The sequence below is a fragment of the Protopterus annectens genome, chromosome 11.part0 (assembly GCF_019279795.1).
Source record: "Protopterus annectens isolate FY-2018-M chromosome 11.part0, PAN1.0, whole genome shotgun sequence".
Lineage (NCBI taxonomy): Eukaryota > Metazoa > Chordata > Ceratodontiformes > Protopteridae > Protopterus > Protopterus annectens.
Genome location: NC_056745.1, coordinates 1,461,642,215 through 1,461,659,306, shown reverse-complemented (window position 1 = coordinate 1,461,659,306; position 17,092 = coordinate 1,461,642,215).

Here is a 17,092-nt window from a genome sequence, read left to right as displayed (position 1 = left end):
TGTCTGATTATGACTGAGGCAGGAGTTAAGCAGGAAGTCTTGTTAATCTGTTTCTCAGAGTATGTGTACTGGCGTGCTAAAGTTGGCATTTTCATCATTTTAGCATCTGGGTTACCATTAGAACATCGAATGTTCAAAACATCGACACGCGGAAACCTGGGACCACAACATCGACATGTCACTTCCCCGACAAATCATCCCTCAACGTCCAAATATCCAACACCCAAATGAATGACACTGGAAATGCCGACAGATTTACAGCAGTAATCCGGACCAAACTTGTAAAGTAATCCATCAATATGAACCCAATACACCACATTTCAAAGCTGTAGTAGTGTAAGAGTGCTTCTATTAGTAGTGCGAGTGCTGCCATTAGTAGTGTAAGAGTGCTTCCATTAGTAGTGTGAGTGCTGCCATTAGTAGTGTGAGTGCTGCCATTAGTAGTGTGAGTGCTGCCATTAGTAGTGTAAGAGTGCTTCCATTAGTAGTGTGAGTGCTGCCATTAGTAGTGTAAGAGTGCTTCCATTAGTAGTGTGAGTGCTGCCATTAGTAGTGTGAGTGCTGCCATTAGTAGTGTAAGAGTGCTTCCATTAGTAGTGTGAGTGCTGCCATTAGTAGTGTGAGTGCTGCCATTAGTAGTGTAAGAGTGCTTCCATTAGTAGTGTGAGTGCTGCCATTAGTAGTGTGAGTGTTGCCATTAGTAGTGTGAGTGCTGCCATTAGTAATGTGAGTGCTGCCATTAGTAGTGTAAGAGTGCTTCCATTAGTATTGTGAGTGCTGCCATTAGTAGTGTGAGTGCTTCCATTAGTAGTGTGAGTGCTGCCATTAGTAGTGTGAGTGCTGCCATTAGTAGTGTGAGTGCTTCCATTAGTAGTGTGAGTGCTGCCATTAGTAGTGTGAGTGCTGCCATTAGTAGTGTGAGTGCTGCCATTAGTAGTGTAAGAGTGCTTCCATTAGTAGTGTGAGTGCTGCCATTAGTAGTGTAAGAGTGCTTCCATTAGTAGTGTGAGTACTTCCATTAGTAGTGTAAGAGTGCTTCCATTAGTAGTGTGAGTGCTGCCATTAGTAGTGTAAGAGTGCTTCCATTAGTAGTGTAAGAGTGCTTCCATTAGTAGTGTGAGTGCTGCCATTAGTAGTGTGAGTGCTTCCATTAGTAGTGTGAATGCTGCCATTAGTAGTGTGAGTGCTGCCATTAGTAGTGTAAGAGTGCTTCCATTAGTAGTGTGAGTGCTGCCATTAGTAGTGTAAGAGTGCTTCCATTAGTAGTGTGAGTGCTGCCATTAGTAGTGTGAGTGCTGCCATTAGTAGTGTGAGTGCTGCCATTAGTAGTGTAAGAGTGCTTCCATTAGTAGTGTGAGTGCTGCCATTAGTAGAGTGAGTGCTGCCATTAGTAGTGTGAGTGCTTCCATTAGTAGTGTAAGAGTGCGTCCATTAGTAGTGTGAGTGCTGCCATTAGTAGTGTAAGAGTGCTTCCATTAGTAGTGTGAGTGCTGCCATTAGTAGTGTGAGTGCTGCCATTAGTAGTGTAAGAGTGCTTCCATTAGTAGTGTAAGAGTGCTTCCATTAGTAGTGTGAGTGCTGCCATTAGTAGTGTGAGTGCTGCCATTAGTAGTGTGAGTGCTTCCATTAGTAGTGTAAGAGTGCAACCATTAGTAGTGTGAGTGCTGCCATTAGTAGTGTAAGAGTGCTTCCATTAGTAGTGTGAGTGCTGCCATTAGTAGTGTGAGTGCTGCCATTAGTAGTGTAAGAGTGCTTCCATTAGTAGTGTAAGAGTGCTTCCATTAGTAGTGTGAGTGCTGCCATTAGTAGTGTGAGTGCTGCCATTAGTAGTGTGAGTGCTTCCATTAGTAGTGTGAATAGCGTGACCCAACAAGCTCTGTGAATATGCAAAACAAAATTTGCACATCAGCACGTAATACACACTTGTATCTTCAAAAGACGGGCTATGCTCGTCACAAATTCCAATGTGGTGTACTCCTCCCGATTTCGTAGAATCTGTTGAAACCTTTCATGTCTCTCAGTTAACCTCCGCTTTTTCGGAGATGGAGGAACTCTGCTAACCATATGAAGCCGCACTTCATCAATACGGTCCTGGTCCCTACAAAGTGCACGCATAATCACATCCAGATTACTGACCCTAGGACCCACCAGGCATTTAAGCCATCTGTGCCAGGCTTCTACCAAATTCTGGATATGTGACAGGAAGAGATCGTTAAGTTCTGACACATTCCAGAATTTGATAGGAAACAACGGTGGAAACCTCATAGTGCCGGAGGTATCTGTGCTGAACTTCCTTAGCCTACCATGAATGTAGTATTCAGAGAAATACTCTACCAAGTCGCACCCCTCATCTGGTACTCTGTCCTTTAGCATACTGAATGTCTCCAATACTTTATCTTCAGTGAGGAAAGCTAATGCCACTGGTGATTTCATGTACAGCTGGAACTGCATGTTAGAATTGTATAAAGCACTTAATTCCACGTGTTGAATCTTGCGCCATACATTTTGTCAAAGTGAAATAAGCAGCCTTTGGACTGCACATCATCAAAATTTAATCACACACTCTTTAGAGCAGCAATTTCAAAGTCACACAAAATGTATTTCACAGATCTAACAAATCCATTCTCAGACATTAAAGCGAATAATGCAGTCCATAAATAATTGTAACACTTTAGGGACTTACTACTCATGAGAGCATAAAATAACGGCAAGAATTTACTATAAGAGCCTACTTTCAACAAGCCGTGAATGCTGTACAGTTGTCTGCATGTTAGACCTCTATGGAAATATGTCCCATCCATCATCCATATGGAAGCCTTGCTCAAATCATACAAGTTGTTTAGGGTAGTAAATGCATCACAACTGTTGCACCACTGCTATCAGCAATGCGTTTAGAAATAAAGTTGCCGTCTTTCAAATTATAATTACTAACATCAATATTTAGTAAGTTTAACTCTGAGCTGCCAGCTATTAGGTAGTGTTTGGGCCATACCCTAGCAATCTGTTGCAAAAGAGCTTTCCTATATGGTATGTTATGTACCACATCTAAAGATGTGGAAGCTAAACTATCCTCAACAACAACACAGGGCATATCTCTACTGTACTGCGCCCTAACCTTCACCTCACCACACACCCTATAATGTTCTATTTCACTAGGGTCAGCACTATGCTGATGTACTGTGGACTTTAATAGTTCGTCTCCAGTACTTACTGTTTTCGTCACAACTCTATCCTTACACCGAGCAGTGAATTTCTCCTTACAGCACCAGTACCATCTGTCATTTCTGCTGCATTTCAGGTAGTGCAGATATCCTTCCAGCTGTAGCATTTGTTTCCCCTTCTGAGACACTGTCTGTGTAGATTTTGTCAATATTCCCTAGTCCAGCTATCTCCTCATCGCACATTGTGCCTGTTGTATATTATATGTTAACTGTCCTCCTTCTGCAAAGTAGATGTTACTTGTTCTACTTTTCCAATTTCCTTCTCATCAGTTTGTGCTCCTCAGCTGGCCGATGTCTGTTGAAATTGTTGAACATCTACATGCCAATTACGTTGTCAGGGAAGTGCTGTTGCCTCACAGCAAGAGGTTCTCCTGTTTGATTCTTGGCTGGAATGCCTTGTGTGGAGTCTGCATGTCCTCCCTGTGGTTGAGTGGCCTCTGAAAGACATACATGAATGGGTGTGTCTTCGCTGAAGGTTGGGTGTCAGGCTGGCAACTTGGCACCATAAAAAAAGAAAAAATCTACTGCCAATCATTAGTGGACCGGAGTTCCACTGTGGCGACCCCTAACCGGGAAAAGCTGATATATAGACAGAGAGAGAGAGACAAACACACACACACACACACACACACACACACACACACACACACACACACACACACACACACACACACACACACACACACACACATATAGAGCTAACAGTAGGTTTTTGCTTTGCTGCCCTTGAGAGTGTATTTCCTGACCCCAGTTTAATTTAGTATCTTTGTGGAGGTATGCACCACCAGTCTCACATAGACCTATGAAACCAGCACCAGCAAAAAACAGACATAAATACATGAAAACATACTCGGAGGCTCTAAATAAAAATCTGCAAAAGCAACACAGACCTCCAAAGCAGACATCCAAGCAACCTCCACCCCCCAACACAAACCATAAAATACATACTTCACAAAACCAGTGTGCCATGCAATCACAGCCCTTAAGGCAAAATAACATACCCAACACACTAGTAATAGGTGACTCTATAGTCAGGCACACTGAGGTCCCATTCACTAGGTTGAACAAGGAGAAGGTTACTGTTAGCTGCCTGTCGGGTGCCAGGATCCGCCACATACCACAAGCACTCAGGTCACTCCAGAAGTAGTACAAATATGACTCTGTCATTGTCCATCTTGGTGTGAATGACCTGAGCCGTACCTCTCTGGACTACATGAAAAGAGACATGGAAGAACTCTTTGATCACATAGCCAAGGCCGGTATGACCCTGACCCTGAGTAGCATACTGCCCTCATCAAGAATGATACCACGGTATAAAGACAAAATTATGAATTTCAACAATTGCCTAAGCTTCTGGTGTCATTCCAAGGGGATCCACTGTCTGTCAGCCTGGAATGACATGCTCAACAAGCCACACTGCTTCGCTAGAGATGGCTTACACCTGTCACCCTTAGGCTTTTGAATACTGGCCAGGGCTCTTGCCTCACCCATAGTGCCTTTTTTAGGCAAGGCTCAAAAGACAAACCCACCACCGTAAATAGCACAAGTAACAAAAAACTGAGGGTAATGCTACTCAATGCCAGAAGCCCAAACCTCAAAATGCATGCACTTGAGGCACTCCTCAGTATGGAGAAAATCAATATATGTGCACAGAAACCTGGTTTAAGGCTCCAGAGAGCACCCCAACACTACAAGACTACAACTCATACCATACATTTCTTCCACAAAACCCAGACCAAAATACAAAAGATGGGGGCGTAACCATATTCATCAAGGACACCCACACCTCCAGGTTAATGGCACAGCACAATACTTCAGAGATCATCCACATGCAACTAACAATGGGCAGAACTGCAATTCAAATTGTAGCTTGCTACAGATCACCCAACATGTCCCAGGACCCCCATTCCACATTTCTGGAAAAACTGGGAGACATAAAGGTCCTACCAAACACCCTGATATTGGGTGATTTCAATTACCCAAACATTAACTGGGAGAACTACTCAAGTACTAACTCCCTTGCCCAACATTTCCTAGAATTTATAAACTCAAATGCCCTAGATCAACTAGTCAACACCCCCACCAGAGGTGACAACATATTGGACCTGGTGATCACCAACATGGGCGACCGGTGTTCCACTCCGGTGGTCAACCACTCGCTGGTTAGATATGACCATAAAATAATCACTCTGGATATCCACATCCCACCCCCGGTCAAAGAAACCACCATGAAAAACTTTTCAAAAGTAACCTTCACGTTACTTAAGACCAAGGTGGAAAGTTTCAAATCTCCCATGCTAAAGGATAACACTGCCCAAGCTGCAAAATCCTTTACTAATGCACTCTATGGGCACCTACAAGAATGCATGGATCGTGCTATCCCAAGCAAAACCAAGACTCACTCCTCACAGAAAAGGAAACCAGTCGGGTGGACCCCTGCCATAAACAAGCTATTCAAAAGAAGGAGGAAACTAGTACAGAAAAGAGTAAAATCCCAAGAAGGGAAGACATCTCTGATCAGTATCAGCAAGAAACTACGATCCCTCGTAAAATCATCCAAGGCTAGCTTCGAAAGAAAAATTGCCAAGGACTCCAAAGATAACCACAAGGCATTCTTTAGCTATGTCAAGAATATAAGTGGCAATTCCCAGATCTGCTCGGAGGTAGTGCAGAATGGCACAAAATACACTGAACCGACCGATATTGCCAACATTATGGCAGACAGGTTCAGTGCAAACTTCACCCCCCTCTCACCCCCAAAAGGGCCCATAACCATACCAGAAGAATGTAGTGCCCTGAAATCACAGACACTCAGGACATAGCATCAATGGGACTGGACAGTGTCCTAGGCCGCATCCTACATGAGCTCAAAGAAAAACTAACCCCTCACCTAAACACACTGTTCAAACTCAGCCTCTCCACAGGCTATGTGCCCATAGAGATGTGCACAGCAACGGTTATTCTGCTCCACAAAGATGGAGCCACAACAGACCCTGGGAACTATTGCCTTACCTTATAAGCCTGACTAGCTTGGTCTGCAAGGCTATGGAGTGCATCATCATGGATCTCATTAACAGAGACATTAAGAACCTCCAAACACTGGACCCTACCCAGTTTGGCTTTGTTAAGGGCAGATCATGCCTCCTAAACCTGGTGGACTTCTTTGAGATGAGGGAAAGGTGGTCCACACAGCCTCCCTAGACCTTGCAAAGGCCATCAACACCATTCCTCATTCTGGTATTATAAACAACCTCCCCAGCCTGAGCATAAACCCCTACATCACAAGACGGGTTGCCAACTGGCTCATGGACAGAACCCACATGGTAAGGGTTGCAGAAGCTAGGTCTGACTCTAAACTGGTTACAAGTGGCATTCCCCAGGGCTCAGTCCTAGGACCCCTCCTGTTCAGCATATACTTCTCAGAGGTACAGGCAAGCACAGGTAGACTGTGGCTGAACAAGTTCGCAGACAACCGCAAACTAGGGGCTATAATCGACTCTTTGGCTAACACAAACATCCTCCAAAAGGGTCTCACTGAGACAGGTACCTGGTGTCAAAACCATGGCCTCAAGCTAAATGTCAAAAAGTGTCAAAAAGTGCATAGTCATCCCCTTTGGCAAAAACAAAGTACCTACAAATTACCACATAGGTGGCAGCCTCCTAAATACGGAAGACGGAATAAGGTATCTGGGGACCCAAGTAGATAGTAATCTCTCCTTTGATAATCACATTGCCAAAGTGGTTAGAAAATCCTTCTATGTTGCCCACTTAATCACAAAAGGGTTTGCATCCAGATCAAAAGAGGTCATTGTGCCTCTCTATGCATCACTCATCAGACCCATCATAGAGTACAATGCCCCATTTGGGATGTATCTTACAAGACACCTGCAACAGGTGGAAAGACCACAGAAGTACCTCACCAAGAGGATCACTAGCCTCAAACAGATTCCCTATGCAGCTCGACTGAAGAAACTTGGTTGCATACAGCCTACTTAGAGGTGATCTCTAACTGACATATAAGACCATGTCCAACCCAGAATTGATGGGCATGCCCCACCTAAAGAAAGCCTCACCACAACAATAAATAGGACAAACTGGAGGGATAGATTCCTGTCCCAGAGACTTCCCATGCTCTAGAACAAGATTCCCATCTACATTAGGCAGAGCTCCTCACTAACAGTCTTCAAGAGAAACCTTGACGAGTGGATGGGAAACAGGAAGTTTACTCCAGGGATCACTTCAGTGGTTCTGCTGGACAGAAGCACAGGGAAATAATCTGAGGGGGCAATGAAAGCCAACACATTCCGGCTAGGTTTATAAATGCCTTTAGGCAGATAGCCTAGTACCTACCTATGAACCTATGCATTAGTTGCTTCATGTTGTGAGTCTGTGGTGAAGCTTCAAAGTGAAGACTTTGAGAATATTTCTAAGGCTTGTGTGGCTCAGTTTTCTGAGGAAATTCCCTGACAGTAAAGAGTAGGTATTTGCTCATCTGTGCAGTGCAGATTTTTGTGTGGAATATTTATCTTGCACCTACGAGAATTATGAAGAAATTCTCTATTAGTCAAGGATGGTTATGTACACATTTAAAATATTAATCCTATTAACTTGATAAATCAAGAAAATTAAGAGAATACAAATTAACAGGTATGTACTGACCTCTAGCTTTGTTGTTATTTACTCTTAAAGATTCTCAGTGTAAGGAAGTATGTGTAACAAGTCAAAATCAGAGCTGTCCCTCTTGATCAGAGACAGTGGAGATCTGTTTCATGACATTATGTAAAAAAACAAAAAAGGAAGCAGATCTAAGAGACTCACTGTTAGCAACTCTGGTTACAATAAAAGCCCGAGAACTGGCAACTTTATTAAGTGTTTACAATAAAATCCACTTTTCGTCAAGTCGCTCTTTACTCAACGTAAATCAGGTACAACGCACAAGTTGTGAAACTCACTATGAACTGTTGTTAACAATCAAATTTAAATTAAAACTCCCCTCCCATATATCCTTAAACTAATAAAAGCATTGGTATACTTCAACCAGTTGTGACGTAAATAATACAATATGCAAATATAAGGATGTATTTAACAGTAAACTACACAAATGTTGTTACATTAAAGGGCGTCTTACTACTTACAGTACTAAGTACTAATTAACAATTGAACATATTTAGTATGTGTTTGGTACTAATAGGTATCTCAATTAATACGTCCCCCTGTGTCTCGATATATTCTGTTATATTGTCTCTATACATACTAAAAGTATCAAACGTACCAACACATAATACCTAGACCGCTGTTATAGCGACTCTCCAACAAATGGCTACAAAGAGCGGGGTCTGCATAACAGCCAGTATACAAAAAACTAAGTAAAGGGACCCGGTGTCAACTATCGCCATTCAAACTAAAAACAAATGTAATCCTTTGTATAATACTTAGCTTTACATATAGCTAAAAAACTCATAGCAAACATTTGTAATAACGAGTTAAAATGACGAATGTTACCAAGTGTAACTGGACTCACCTCTAGCCTTCAAATGTTGAATCTATGCTATACCTTGTACCTCATTAACAAAGTAAAAATAGGCTTCAAAGTAAAAAACTAAAATATGTAAATAGTAGGTGAAAATACAACACGCCAACTTAAATTCAAGTCAAAGTGTATATACCCACACTTCATACATGAACATCTAACATGAGAAATAACACTAAAGCTATATACAAAATTATTCATATCTACTCATTCCTCAGCATCTTAATCAATCAATACTCTGGTGTATCTACTGTCTATGTAGTCAGGTATAACCTGAAGGAGTCATTAGTTAACTATGAAAATGCTATGAAAAATACCATAAACGTACTATAGAAATACAACAGAAACAAAATAAACACCATAACAATAAAAATAAAAATAATAATAATAATGAAAATAATAAAGATAATAGTGAACAATGCTACTATAATGCAGGTAACCCATTTAATACAACACCTATAATATGTAAACCACTTATAACTAAGGACAATGACGACGTCAAACTATGTTAAAAATGGTGTGTATTGAGAAACAAATAGTAAAAAATGTTAGGCTATACTGTGATCAGCTCACTGAATTTTAAAACTTGCTTAACTCTACTCATTGGTTCTCTATTGGTGTAATAAACCAAAGCAAACATTCAAATACAGTTTGCCTCCAAATAGGCTACCTGCCTCCACAGTGTACTGTTATCTAAGTAAATTCTTAAGACGTAAAATACACATAATGGAAGTAACATCGTTAATACCTGGGTGTTGGCATGCATTCAATCTTAATTACCATATTAACTCACATTTCTCTAATCTTAGTGAGTCAGGTCCACCTCTATCATCAGTGTGTAGTTGTTGAATCACTCTGAATTTAAAACTATGGCCCTCAAACTCCTTCACATGCCTAGCTAGAGCGTTTTCTACCTTTACTCTGTTGATACAGTATAAATGTTCATATATTCTTTCGCAAAGCTTTCGATCAGTTTTACCTATGCAGAAAGTTTTGCATTAGTTACATTGAGCTAAATATATGACTTGTTTACTTTGGCAATTGAACCTACCTTTAGTTTTGAAAATTTTCTCTCTAATCGTAAAGTTAACACCTTCATCAACGAATTTACAGTATCTGCACATATTACATTTGCACATACCTGGCCTGGGATGTGTTTTCATATTGACTGACTAGGAAAGTTTTAAGGTTACTGCCCCTTCTGTAGACCACTTTTGGTTTTTCCGGTATCAAATTTCTCAGTCTTGTATCGCCTGTTAAAATAGGCCAATTCTTATTTATGATGTTCACCACATAATTAGCATCCAATGAATATGTGCAGATGAATTATAAGGAGTTTAAGGTAGGTATGGAATTTCTCACCATTGACTGTTGTTGTGTGATGCTGTTTTTCAAAATAGGTGTGTAAATGCCTGCATTCCTTTTATGACGGACTTCGCGCAAAACTTCCAATATTAGAGAGGCTGGATATCCTCTCTGAGTAAAAAGTGTATATAGTGTGTCACATTCCTCCTCGAAGTCTGTGTCTCTAGAGACCATTCTAACAGCTCTTACAAGCTGGCCTTTCACCACTGACTTCTTCTGGAAGAAGGGGTGACAACTTGTATATTGTAAGAAAGTATTTGAGTATGTTGGTGTACGGTAAATTTTTGTTACAAATGTTGTGGCCTGATAGTCCTTACTGAACTCAACATCTAAGTACGCCATTTTATCCTTATCAAATGTGTAAGTAAACTGTAAGAAGTTCGTACTTGTGTTGAAAAAGTCAATCATAGTTTCCAATACCTCTATTTTACCATTGAATAAAATAAAGATATCGTCCAAAAAGCGTGTATAAAGACCAATATGTTCGCTAAATATGGGGTGTGTTAGAACATATAATCTTTCCCAATTTGCCATCACCAAATTGCTGAAGCTGGCCCCACAAGGGGAGCCCATAGCCATGCCAATCTCTTGGTGGTAGTATTTCTTGTCAAACATGACATAATTGTATGACAATACAATGTCCAAAAGTTCTTCTATTAAATTTATTTCTGGCAATGGAGCCCCATGTTTCCTCAACATGTTGGAAACCCACTCTATACCAATACTATGTGGGTAGATGGGTAAAGGTCCTTAACATCGATGGTAAGGAATATAAGTTCTTCGTTAAATACACACCTATTTATTGCTTCCAAGAAGGACCATGAATCTTTCGAAATCTGTGGTTCTAAACTGACATATTTCTTTAAAATGCTGTCCACAACCTTTGCACATGGATAAGTTATACTCTGTCTTGCATCCACTAAAGGACGCATCGGTGGACTAACTACACTTTTATGCACTTTCGGGATACCAAATAAAATTGGAATCCGAAGTGCTGGTTGAATCAAATAGTTATAAATTGATTTATCAATTTTTGCCTCTATATATAAATCCTCTATATAGGTTCTAATTCTTCTATAAGCCATGTTCAAGTAATTCTTAGAGACTTCTGTGTATGTCTGCGTCTCTGGGTCACCAGGTCATTTGAGATAAAGCCATGTTCATGTTACTCTGCCTAGTTTGGTGGATGATTACCTTACAGGCTGGCTCATAATAGATCAGCAGATGGTTTGGCCTTTTGGATGACTTACTGTAGAAGCTCTTGGCCAGCCAGGATCTGCCTCTTGGTATATGCATTCATCCCATTCATTTTCCATAGGGAGAGCATTAGACTTATCTAGGAAAGGTCATTTAACTGAGGCAATTAAGAGAGCAGACAGATAGTCCTCTAAGTCATTTATGAATTACATTAGATATATATTTTCTTAATTCAGGGAGGGTATTGGATTATTTTCTTGTTAGTCATTTGTTTTGCAGGTTCTTCATGCCTTTTAATATTCAGCCATTTATTCCTATTAAAGGAGGGACAAAGAACTTAAGTCTGGCAATGTGGTGACTGCTTAAGACTTGACTCTGGCAATTTGAATGTTTTATGAAAAGAAGTTGATAGAATGTAATGGGACCACTTGTTGTTAACCTTACAGCGGCAACTAGTTGAAGAGGTAGGTCAACCTCATGCCTTAGTAATTCCCCTTGAGGCCAAGGATGTTGATAATGTTGTAAAGCATTGCCATGTATCTAGAATATTTAGAAACATGTTGTAATCTGACATTTATACTGTAATACATTGGTGATTCAACTATTGTACCCAGATTCACTAACACTCTCACTCTGTTATTTTTATATGCTGACATACACACTCTTGTAACTTTAGTACCTATTCTATATTTCTCCATAACATCTAACAAAGCATCATGTCCTTCTGCATCAAATGCCTTACTAGTATAATCTACCCTAAGTTTCATCTCCTTCTTTTTACTTGTATAATCTACAATTTCTGTGATGACCAGTAATAATTCTTGACATCCCTTCTCTTTTATACCATCTATACTTTCTTCCATAATATCACTCATCCTTCCTTCCATTCTCCTCTGTATTATTCTCATAAAATTGTATAATTTGTGTTATTTAGTGTGATGGGTCTCCAGTTTTTTACTTCATTCTTCTCATCTTCCTTCTATAGAAATTTTAATATCACTTCATAGCCCTTCATAAACAAACTGTTTATTCATCCATTCATTCAGTACATTTACAAAAAAACTTTCTTGGCTAGTCTGTTAATCTCTTGTACATCCCATACCCAATACCATCTGGGTCTGATACTGAATCAACATTTAGTTTCCTAAGTACTTCATCCACTTCACTAATAGTAATTGATTTTCAAATTCTTCCTTAACTTAATCTGTTTTGTTTTTTTTTTTTTTACTTTTCAGTCTCTCATATTTCATTCTTCTTATTCTTATAAATATATATTTCTATATGCTGCACTACAATGCTCATATTTTGCACTTGTGCTTTTACCCCTCCATTTACATTTTTCATTTCTATCATTAAATTAATACCCTCCTTTATTATTTTACCCAAATATTTTCCCTTGTAAATATTATCTCTGCCTAAAGAGTAATGCCTTATTTTTCTTGATTTCTTTTATGTATTTCTTTTTCTGTATCATAATACTCTCTTTTATTATTCTCTAAATTCTCTAATACATTTATATACATTTTCCTATTCTTTACTTTTTCTTCCTTTCTTAAATAATCCTGCCAGTCAGAAAAAACAAACACTTTTCATACTTTTTTTTAAATTCAATGTAGTATTCAGACCAGTTATAGGGCTCCTTCATTTTTATATGACCCTTCCATAAATGAATGCTTCACACTCTCCAGTTTCATCTCATAACTTCTCATTTATTCCTTTACTCCTTTAAATGAATGCTTCACACTCTCCAGTTTCATCTCATAACTTCTCATTTATTCCTTTACTCCTTTAAATGAATGCTTCACACTCTCCAGTTTCATCTCATAACTTCTCATTTATTCCTTTACTCCTTTAAATGAATGCTTCACACTCTCCAGTTTCATCTCATAACTCCTCATTTATTCCTTTACTCCTTTAAATGAATGATTCAAACTCTCCAGTTTCGTCTCATAACGTTTCATTTATTCCTTTACTCCTTTAAATGAATGATTCACACTCTCCATTTTCATCTCATAACTTCTCATTTATTCCTTTACTCCTTTAAATGAATGCTTCACACTCTCCAGTTTCATCTCATAACTTCTCATTTATTCCTTTACTCCTTTAAATGAATGCTTCACACTCTCCAGTTTCATCTCATAACTTCTCAGTTATTCCTTTACTCCTTTAAATGAATGCTTCACACTCTCCAGTTTCATCTCATAACTTCTCATTTATTCCTTTACTCCTTTAAATGAATGCTTCACACTCCCCAGTTTCATCACATACGTTCTCATTTATTCCTTTACTCCTTTAAATGAATGCTTCACACTCTCCAGTTTCGTCTCATAACTTCTCATTTATTCCTTTACTCCTTTAAATGAATGCTTCACACTCTCCAGTTTCATCTCATAACTTCTCATTTATTCCTTTACTCCTTTAAATGAATGCTTCACACTCTCATTTCGTCTCATAACTTCTCATTTATTCCCTTACTCCTTTAAATGAATGCTTCACACTCTCCAGTTTCATCTCATAACTTCTCATTTATTCCTTTACTCCTTTAAATGAATGCTTCACACTCCCCAGTTTCGTCTCATAACTTCTCATTTATTCCTTTACTCCTTTAAATGAATGCTTCACACTCTCCAGTTTCATCTCATAACGTCTCATTTATTCCTTTACTCCTTTAAATGAATGCTTCACACTCTCAAGTTTCATCACATACGTTCTCATTTATTCCTTTACTCCTTTAAATGAATGCTTCACACTCTCCAGTTCTGTCTCATAAGTTCTCATTTATTCCTTTACTCCTTTAAATGAATGCTTCACACTCTCCAGTTTCATCTCATAACTTCTCATTTATTCCTTTACTCCTTTAAATGAATGCTTCACACTCTCCAGTTTCATCACATACGTTCTCATTTATTCCTTTACTCCTTTAAATGAATGCTTCACACTCTCCAGTTTCGTCTCATAACTTCTCATTTATTCCTTTACTCCTTTAAATGAATGCTTCACACTCTCCAGTTTCATCTCATAACTTCTCATTTATTCCTTTACTCCTTTAAATGAATGCTTCACACTCTCGTTTCGTCTCATAACTTCTCATTTATTCCTTTACTCCTTTAAATGAATGCTTCACACTCTCCAGTTTCATCTCATAACGTCTCATTTATTCCTTTACTCCTTTAAATGAATGCTTCACACTCTCCAGTTTCGTCTCATAACTTCTCATTTATTCCTTTACTTCTTTAAATGAATGCTTCACACTCTCCAGTTTCATCTCATAACTTCTCATTTATTCCTTTACTCCTTTAAATGAATGCTTCACACTCTCCAGTTTCATCTCATAACTTCTCATTTATTCCTTTACTCCTTTAAATGAATGCTTCACACTCTCCAGTTTCGTCTCATAACGTCTCATTTATTCCTTTACTCCTTTTATTCTCTTTCCTCTTTTAACCCATTAGCCCCCACGTGGTGTAGAATGTCACACCTCTAACAGCCTAAAATCAACTTAAAAACTGGAGATAAACACGTAAATATTTTGTGAATAATAAAAGCTATCAAAATTATACAAATAACAATGTTACCAGTAGGAAGTATTCCTTACAGTGATAACAGGCAGTGCATTCATAGTCTTTCTGTAAATACTATAATATATTATAATCCAAACGAACCCGGAATTATATTTTTTTGCTAAAATTTCACAAATAAATTGTCATATCTTGGAATCTGTACAACCTAGATATATACTGTTAGAAAATGTTTGTTAACCAAACATGAGCATTCACATGACAGCTAGGACTTCCTCTGAGTGCATGTTCATTGAGTTATTTGCAGAAATATAACAATAATGCAACATTTTATAAACAGCAATATAAATAACACTGAATATCTCTCAAGATGTGCAACTTACAGTGCAAATATCAATAATAGTTTTCAAATTAAGTTTTCTTCAACAGAATTTAAGGTTTTGTCTGATGCCATAAAACTCTTTTGTTTTTGAAGTATTAAGTGCATAAGGAGATATTGTTTATTATCATAATTTCTAACAAACAACTAATGATATCTCCAGTACAGTGTGATATAAATGGATAGTGACAATTAATCGTCCTGTCTCCCAGTATGGCATTTCATACCATGCCCCTCTATATGCACAAAGGTACTTCAATTTTGAAAATATGAACATAAATTTGAAAATATGAATTATAAATGTCATTGATTAATTTCTCTACTGTAGTGCATTGTCCATTAACAATCTTAGTGTGATTTTGTTAATATGTCCATGCCCTTTTTAATACTGTGTAATATCAGTTGATAAACTGCTTAGTTAAAGAATCCGGGCCCAATAAAATGTTTGGATGCCTTAAGGCACTATGTGTGTTGACTGGAAGTATACAAAAGAGGTGTTTTAGACTTGAACTAGTTAATATACTCACTTTCTTTTGTCACTGCCATCCATATTGTTAAAAGGTTTGAAACAACTGTCAGAACTGTATCACCATCTAGTACCTCCAAGCCTTCTAATAATTCAAAGTAATCAATTTGAAATGCAAGTGCCCCCTATAAGTCGATTGACTTCTATTCCACACATCTAATTTACCAAATTGTATTATATCCTCTATTATTTTAACATCCCCCCCTTGCATCACAGTTAAAGTCCCTTGCAATTATAATTTTCCTGTTAGCTACTACAGTCTAATATTTAATGAAATAGAGTCTCTTTCCTTGTTAGCTATATATTCATAAAATGCTATAATTCTATAAACACGTTCTCTGCACCTCACAACCACAACAGCTAACCTTTCCATCTTTATCAATATTACATCTAGTCTTTTCACTGTTTTGTTACACAACACAGCCACTCTATAAAAAGATTCACTTCCTAAATTCCATATTATATTTCCACCCCACAATTTTTCTGTTTGCAGTCTTTCTTCACTTATCAGTACTCTTACATCCTTAAACAGAATAACATCCGCATCACATTTAGCAGACTGTCGCAGTATTCCTATCTTTCTTACAGTGTTAATAATACTGTTTATATTTACTGAAAGTACTGTACTTTGAAGTTTAGGGGAAATGTTTGCAAATTTTTGTTTTCTTATTTTTACTCTTTTCTTAGTTCAATATTTTTCCTGTGTTTATGTACAAATAATTCTTGATCCTGAGAATCGCACTTTGTACTAGCCATCTGGAACTTCAACAAAATTATTACTATCCCTTCCTTCTCCTGACCTGTCTTCCTTCATCCACACTCTCTCGCTCCTAATTTTTCTTGTTTATATCTTTCTTCTACAGCTTCTTATTCACTTAACTAACCCTCTCCTCTTTATCTGTCTTTTTTCTTTTTTATTATCTACTCTTTGCACTTGACAATTCATCCAAAAGTGTCCCTTTTATATATATATATATATATATAACCTGCATTCAGTCACAGTACATCCTTTCGACCCACACCGGTTACATTGCACCTTATCACAATCATTAATTAAATGACAAAAGTCCTGCAACAGAAATAGGATCAGCACATCGTCATGTCTCTCTATGACCATCTACGAAAATAACACTTAGAAAGTGTTTCATCGAGTTTCACATTTTTAAACAATTTCCAGCTTCCACCCTCCATTCCATAAGTTTTTCTCTTCTCTAACTTTCACAATATTATCAACAGCGTCACATAGACCCTGCATGCTTTTTTTAAGATTGTCTTCTTCTAGATTATCAGTTCTAAACTGCAAAGTAGCACTTTTTGTAACCATTAAGTTACTACCAGAAAACAAATAATTGTTCC